Source organism: Lycium barbarum, chromosome 5 (genome assembly GCF_019175385.1).
Source record: "Lycium barbarum isolate Lr01 chromosome 5, ASM1917538v2, whole genome shotgun sequence".
Taxonomy (NCBI): domain Eukaryota; kingdom Viridiplantae; phylum Streptophyta; class Magnoliopsida; order Solanales; family Solanaceae; genus Lycium; species Lycium barbarum.
The window spans coordinates 42,398,098-42,405,407 of NC_083341.1; the positions used below are offsets into that span (position 1 = coordinate 42,398,098).

The following is a 7,310-nucleotide window of genomic DNA, read 5'->3' on the forward strand; positions in this document are numbered from 1 at the left end:
AATATAGTCTTGCTTTTAGGTGACTACCTCCTAACAAAAGTCATGTTTTCAATTTTAACCTTATCTGACCCCCTTTTTATGCTTCTATTGAGCCGAGGGTCTCTCGGAAACAGCCATCCTACCTTGGTAGGAGTAAGGTCTGCGTACATTATACCCTCCCCAGACCCCAAGATGTGGGATTTCACTGGGCTGTTGTTGTTGTTGTTGTTGTACCTCCGAATAAAGTCATATTTACAATTTTATGTTGACTACCTTCGAATATAGTCTTGCTTTTAGGTGACTACCTCCTAACAAAAGTCATGTTTTCAATTTTAGGCTGACTACCTCCAAATATAGTCTTGCTTTTTGGTTGACTGCCTCCGAACATGTCTTGCTTTTAGGTTGACTACCTCTGAATAAAGTCATGTTTTAAATTTTAGGTTGACTACCTTCGAATATAGTCTTGCTTTTTAGGTTGACTACCTCCGAATAAAGTCATGTTTTTAAATTTAGGTGGACTACCTCCGAATATTGTCTTGATTTTAGGTGGACTACCTCCAAATAAAATCATGTTTTCAATTTTAGGTTGATAACCTCTGAATATAGTCTTGCTTTTAGGTTGACTACCTTCGAACATGTCTTGCTTTTATGTTGACTACCTCTGAATAAAGTCATGTTTTCAAATTTAGGTTGACTACCTCCGAATAAAGTCATGATTTTAACTTTAGGTTAACTACCTTTGAATAAAGTCACGTTTCCAGATTTAGGTTGACTACATCCGAATAAAGTCATAGTTTCAATTTTAGGTTGGCTACCTCTGAATATAGTCTTTCTTTTTGGTTGACTACCTCCGAATAAAGTCATGTTTTCAATTTTAGGTTGACTACCTCCTAATATAGTCTTGCTTTTAGGTTGACTACCTCCGAACATGTCTTGCTTTTAGGTTGACTACCTCTAATAAAGTCATGTTTTCAATTTTAGGTTGACTACCTCCGAATATAGTCTTGCTTTTAGGTTGACTACCTCCGAATAAAGTCATGTTTATAATTTAAGGCCGACTACCTCTGAATACAATCATTATTTTAATTTTAGGCTGACTACCTCTGAATAAAGTCATATTTTCAATTTTAGGTTGACTACCTCCGAATATAGTCTTGCCTTTAGGTTGACTACTTCTAAATAAAGTCATGTTTTCAATTTTATGTTTACCTCCGAATATTGTCTTGCTTTTAGGTTAATTATCTCCGAACATGTCTTGCTTTTAGGTTGACTACCTTTGGATAAAGTCATGTTTTCAATTTTAGGTTGACTACCTCTGAATATAGTCTTGCTTTTAGGTTGACTACCTCCGAATAAAGTCATGTTTTTAATTTAAGGCTGGCTACCTCTGAATACAGTCATGATTTTAATTTAGGTTGACTACCTCCAAATAAAGTCATTTTTTCAATTTTATATAGTCATATTTTTAGGTTGACTACCTCCGAATAAAGTCATATGTTTAATATTAGGTTGACTACCTTCGAATATAGTCTTGCTTTTAGGTTGACTACCTCCGATTAAAACCAAGTTTTTTTTAGGTTGACTATCTCCAAATATAGTCTTGCTTTTAGGTTGACTACCTTCGAATAAAGTCATACTTTTTTTTATAAGTTGACTAACTCCGAATATAGTCTTGCTTTTAGGTTGACTACTTCCGAATAAAGTCATGTTTTTAATTTAAGGCTGACTACTTCCGAATATAGTCATGTTTTTAACTTCAGGTTGACTACCTCCGAATATAGTCACAAAGAGTTTATGATTTGGCTAACACTCACCAAACTTTTCTGATGCAAACTGGGGCAAAAAATATTTATTCGTATTGTTTGTGTTTTGATAATTTGTAGGACCCACCTGAATAATGGAAGCAAATTAAGACCTTCTGAAAAATGGATTTTAGACCCGCCTGGAGAATAGGAAGCAAGTCAGGACCCGCTTGAAGAATGAGAAAATCAGGAACCAACCTGGAGAATAGGGGCACCTTTCAATTTCAATTTTAAGTTCAGAAACCCGCCTGGATAATATGGACATCTTTCATCTTCAAGATCAGGATCCGCTTTAAGAATTGGAGCAAACTTTAAGACATCAGGAACCCGCCTAGAGAATAGGGATAATTTTTAATTTCAAGCTCTGGAACCCACCGAAAGAATAGGGTGTAATTTAAGTTGGTTTCAAGTTCAGTTAGAAGTAGCAGGACCCCCGCATGAAGAATAGGGGTTACTTTCAAGTTCAATTAGAGAATAAAGTGTGTATCTCACACTTGGGTAGGCATGAAGATTCAAGTCAATATTCAAGAGAAGCGGCATAGACAGGATCTTGTACTTGTATTTTCTTTTTAACTTTTGTTTTCATTTTTATGTAATAACAGGAGCCGTGGACCGGAACCTCGATAGGACTTAATCAACTCTCCAACTCAGCATGTTCTATCACCCTTCTTACTCTTGAACTACACAAGACCTTATTCCCTTATAACCCGGGCTATGTAGGATGCTCAAGACCAGGGCTTAGTCATATTTTTGCTCCATTCCTTTCTCTTCCTTCAAATAATGGTCGGGTCAAAACTTGTCTCGTTTTCTACGTCTTTGTCTGAGAACTCTTCGCGTTTCCAATCAAAGAGGGACCGGTTGTAGACACATGATTTTTGACCCTCCCTTAGGTTTTATGCTGTTTTAGAGTTAAATATTTCTTTTTAGATTTAATCTTGATATTTTGATTTTATATTGTTTTTAGTAGGTTTTATTTGTATACATTAAAAAAGGATAAGAATATTTACTATTTTTAGAGTACAGGTTGGGTGTTTTAAAATAATAAATTTTTTTAAAAATATGTTGCTTTTAATAATTACTTTAGAATTTATCCTTAGTCCTGTTCTTTTGATTGTATTGCATCTTCTATCTTAAAATTAGGAAGAGTTAGCTACTATGCCAATTTGAATTATATAAAAGAAAAATTCCATTAAGTTGGTATTACTAATTTTCTATCCATGTAATTTCTGTTCATGTGTTATTTATCTCTTTTTATTTTGTTAATTCCTTCTCCTACCTTCCAGAACATGACACCTCAACTTTGAATTTTGCCATCTTCCATAACTAACATTCACCCCAAAAATAACAAAAGATCACACCCGGATCACATAAAAAAGGCATAACAAAAAGGGGATCCACTCCTTCTTCTTCACTCAATTTTTCCACAAATAGAACACACACACAACAACGCACAGCATAAAAATCATCATCATCTTCATCTCACATACACACACAGATCGAAAAAAACAAAACAAGAAAAGAGGACCCGTTTTCTTTTTTCATCTTCATCATCAAAACACACACATAAGATATAGGAGCCAGAGAGCATAAAGAAAAAAAAAGGGAAGGGATATCTCTTTGTTCTCAACATCAACACCCATTTTTCCGTTAATAATACTTTCACCATTCCCGTTTTCCGGTCACTACCTTCATCTTCTCTTCCGATCACCACCCCTCTATTTTTCTGGTTCCCAACCAATAACCACCACCACAACACCACCTCTAAACCACCACTGAAAACCACCGGAAAACCCCCATAAACACCACCATCCCAAAACAGCCCCTACACCCACTAAACCCCTGTGTTCTGTCAATACACACCCGACCCGAACACTCCAATATCCCCTATTTTGATTTCTTTTCGGACTAATACTGAACCCACCTCCTTCACAACTGAAAATCATTGAGTTTGAGGTGTTGGGTTTTAGATCTGAAACGAAAAAAGGGTAACGGACTGCTGTTTTGATCAGTTGAGGCCTCAGTTGAGATTTTTGCTTCGCGTTTTCCAGTCAAGGTGTCGCAGTGTTTGTTCCGTTCTATTGGAAGGTCCATTTCAATCTCTCATTACTATTTTTATGCTATTGCACACTTGGAATTGTCGAATATTTTGGTGATGTGATTCTTATTTGTGTTCGTTGTTTGCTTCAAATGGGTTTACTGTTTTTGGTTGGTTAATGCATAGAGATTATAGAAATTAAAATCATTGCTGGAGAAATTGAAATTATTTTTTTGCAGTTTCGGGTAAAATCTATTCACAAATGGGGATTTTATTAGGGACAATGGTTTTTTTTAATTTTTTTAAACAAATTGTGCTCTAACAGGCTATGCCTATTAAAACTTTTTATTAATAATTGCAGAATTTAAAAAAGCAGTATATTATAGCATGTCTATAATATGAACTAGCTAGAATTAAAAAAATAAAGAACTGTCCTATATGACCAATTCTATCCTGTGTACCTAAGCAAGTATGCCATTTGAAATCTTGATGTGTCCGCTTTGATGATTACTCCAATCTATGAAAACAGCAAATGAATATCCATACATGTAGCATCATTGTTGAATGTCAATATGCTAGATTCTCCTTGTTCTAATCCTCAGTTGAGGAAGTTGTGTTTTGTCCATGTTGAGTATTCTTCTACCTTCTGATGGCATGAGCATAAAGTCATGTACTTTGATCTTTGACTTGATTTGCTAAAAAATCTGTCAGATTGTTGCCTTCCCTGAAAACATGAGTGATCTGTACCTGTACTGTCTTCATGTCCTGTTTGATCTCTTCAACGGGACAATGGGTTTATTTATAAGTTCGGATTAATATTTCATTAAAGCTTTGGTGTTATAATTAAAGTCGGTAGGCATATTCTAGGCCCTTTAAATTGTTTGTGTGTTTTATCATTTGGCAAGATCTTATGTACTCATTCCCGGGTGGGATGTCCCGAAAGAAAACAAATGTAAAAAATGGTGGCTGCCCATCAAGAAGATCCCGGGATGTCGGGGATAGCTTAGTATAGTTTACCATAGGTTTATTTTCTCGCATTTTATTTTATTTTGAGTTGTAATAATTCGGGCTTTAGTTTAAACTTTTCTTGTGCACGTGCTTGCGTGATTGCTTGAGTTAGCTGACTGAGTTTCTATTTAAGACAATACGGGTTAATTAAGGTGACCGTCCTAAAACCACGGGACTCGAGGGATATCTTACACCTTCTCCTCGGTCAACAGAATTCCTTAACTAGAATCTCTGTCGCATGATCAGTATTTTTGAGTCAAACTTGTTTTTTAAAAGGGATGTTAATTTTACGGTGACTAGGCACACCAAAACTCGATGCCAAGTGGCATCTCTTTTTCTCTAAATAAAATCCCTTTTCGAAACATATTTTTTGTCACTTTCGATTTGAAAACCCTTTTGAACTTAACATAAATAAATCATATTTTGTGGGAAAAAAGGGGTGTGACAGAATCGTAATACTATTTTGTTAGCAACAAAATGCGTGGTTCTGCTTGATACTTTATCATATTATCTTCCCTTTGGAAAGATGGACATCACGTCGTACTCAAGGATCTTACGCCTGTAGAGTCAGGTTGTTGCCTCAACACCTTTCATAATTCTTCGTACCTCTGATAACTCAAAACTCAGTTTAGTATAATCCTCTCTTGTTAGGAGTAACTGAATCACCTATATACGTAGAGTGCCATGGATTCACAGCTAACATACACAATCTTGATAAACTTAACTTTTACTCGTGACATCGTATTAGGGTGATCTCTCCCTTAATAATCCTCAAGAGTCATTCTTCTATCATTTATTCTTTTTTCTTTGTCAACTTTCCTTGTTTCGTAAACATCGCTATACCATCCTTTACAAAGATCCTTCCAGCATCTAACTTGCATTCAGCTTAACCACTTCTTGTAATAACGGAGGCCTAGTCTTATAACTTTTTTCTCTTTGTTACCTCTACGCTTGTTTTCTCCTGCCCTTTCCTCTTACATATCACAAACATTGCTATACTACTATACTTCGACTTACGATCTTAATCATTTCCCGTATCTCTTCGCAACCCTTCTCTTATCCCTCTGCTAATCTCTTACTAACCTCTTTAATGCTTTTCTTATGCTGGTAAAATTTAGCAAGATGTTCTTTCATTTTTACCTTCTCTCTATTCGACCGGGCTTATTCTCTTGTTGCTTGATATTTCTTTTTCACTGGGGTACGAGTTGTACTGAGGTGAATACTCACCCTATCTACAAATATCTAGCCCACGAATCTTTTAATCACTTCAAGATGTCGTATTCGACTATCAATTTTGCGGGCGCACCACACATACACCACCTAAAGTGGTAGACCATAGACATGCTCATAACACTTTTTCAGTAATGTCATCTAGTTCTAACAAATTGTCCCACACCAAGGATTTCTCTAACTGTTACTAAATCTTGAGATTTCAATCCTCTCTGAGATTACGTCTGTCGATGCCTATATATCATAATCGAGGCTAGACACTACTCACTATAATGATATTACTATTGAAGTGCTTATGTTGCCCTATTTGATTTCCAGCTACTTTACAGTTTTTTGTGTTTAGGTACCTGATGTGTCGCGTAATTCGGCACATTTGATGCTTTTAATGGAGAGTGTTACTTGTTTTCAAACAAGTTTGTGTCATTTTTTTGTGAATTTGGTTGTGTTTCAGGTCTTCATTGTTTATATGGCGAAAGTTGGAGAGTTATGTGAAAAGTTTGCAAAAAGAAGTGAGAAGTGGCAAGTTAAATGAGCAAGCATTTTGACGGGATAAGAGACGAGCTGCAGAATATTCCACAGACCATAAAAGCCACTGTCAAGTAGTAACAGAGAGCAACACAACCATGGGAAGCTCTGCGGAGCAATTATACGGACCGTATAACATTTGACGGTCCGTCAAATAGGAAGCGCAGAAAGTTTGAAGAAAGCAGTTTGACGGCTGAAGAAGGAATTTTGACGGACCGAATAACTTTTTACGATCCGCATAATAGTGCCGACGGGGATAGTTTTGTCATCTTATTTCTCATGACTTGGACCATTATAAATACTCCTTGTAGGGTTAGTTTAGATTATTCTTGTTCAGATTTCAGTACTATTCTTCTAGCATACAATACTTTATAGTTTTTGAAGCTTTCTGGAGAAGAAGACAAAACAATTGCAATTACTTTATTCTAATTCAAATCAATCATAAGTATTATGACTTCTATTATATTATGTATTTATTTCTTCAATATGAGTAGCTAAATCAACTACTAAGGTTGTGAACCCTAGGATGAGTGTTATGTGATTGAGAATTGAGATTGATATATGCATAGCAGATTATTAGGGTTTACTTATTATTTGTTCTAAATTGTTAGTTGGTGGTTGCAAACATTAACTTAAGACATAAACATTGTTTTATTTGGGAAGATAAATTAGGGTTCGATAAGAACAAGTAACAAGAACTCGGGGCGTTAACCCTCGTTTAATAAATTCAC

General features: G+C 35.7%; 1 long non-coding RNA gene across 1 annotated transcript; it reads left to right on the forward strand.

Annotated features, from left to right (window-relative positions):
* Positions 1–2,959: 2,959 nt before the first annotated feature.
* LOC132640822 (uncharacterized) lies at positions 2,960–7,042 on the forward strand. The gene is made up of 2 exons (XR_009582405.1): positions 2,960–3,866; positions 6,506–7,042. It is a non-coding gene; the product is annotated as an uncharacterized LOC132640822 (long non-coding RNA).
* Positions 7,043–7,310: the final 268 nt, after the last annotated feature.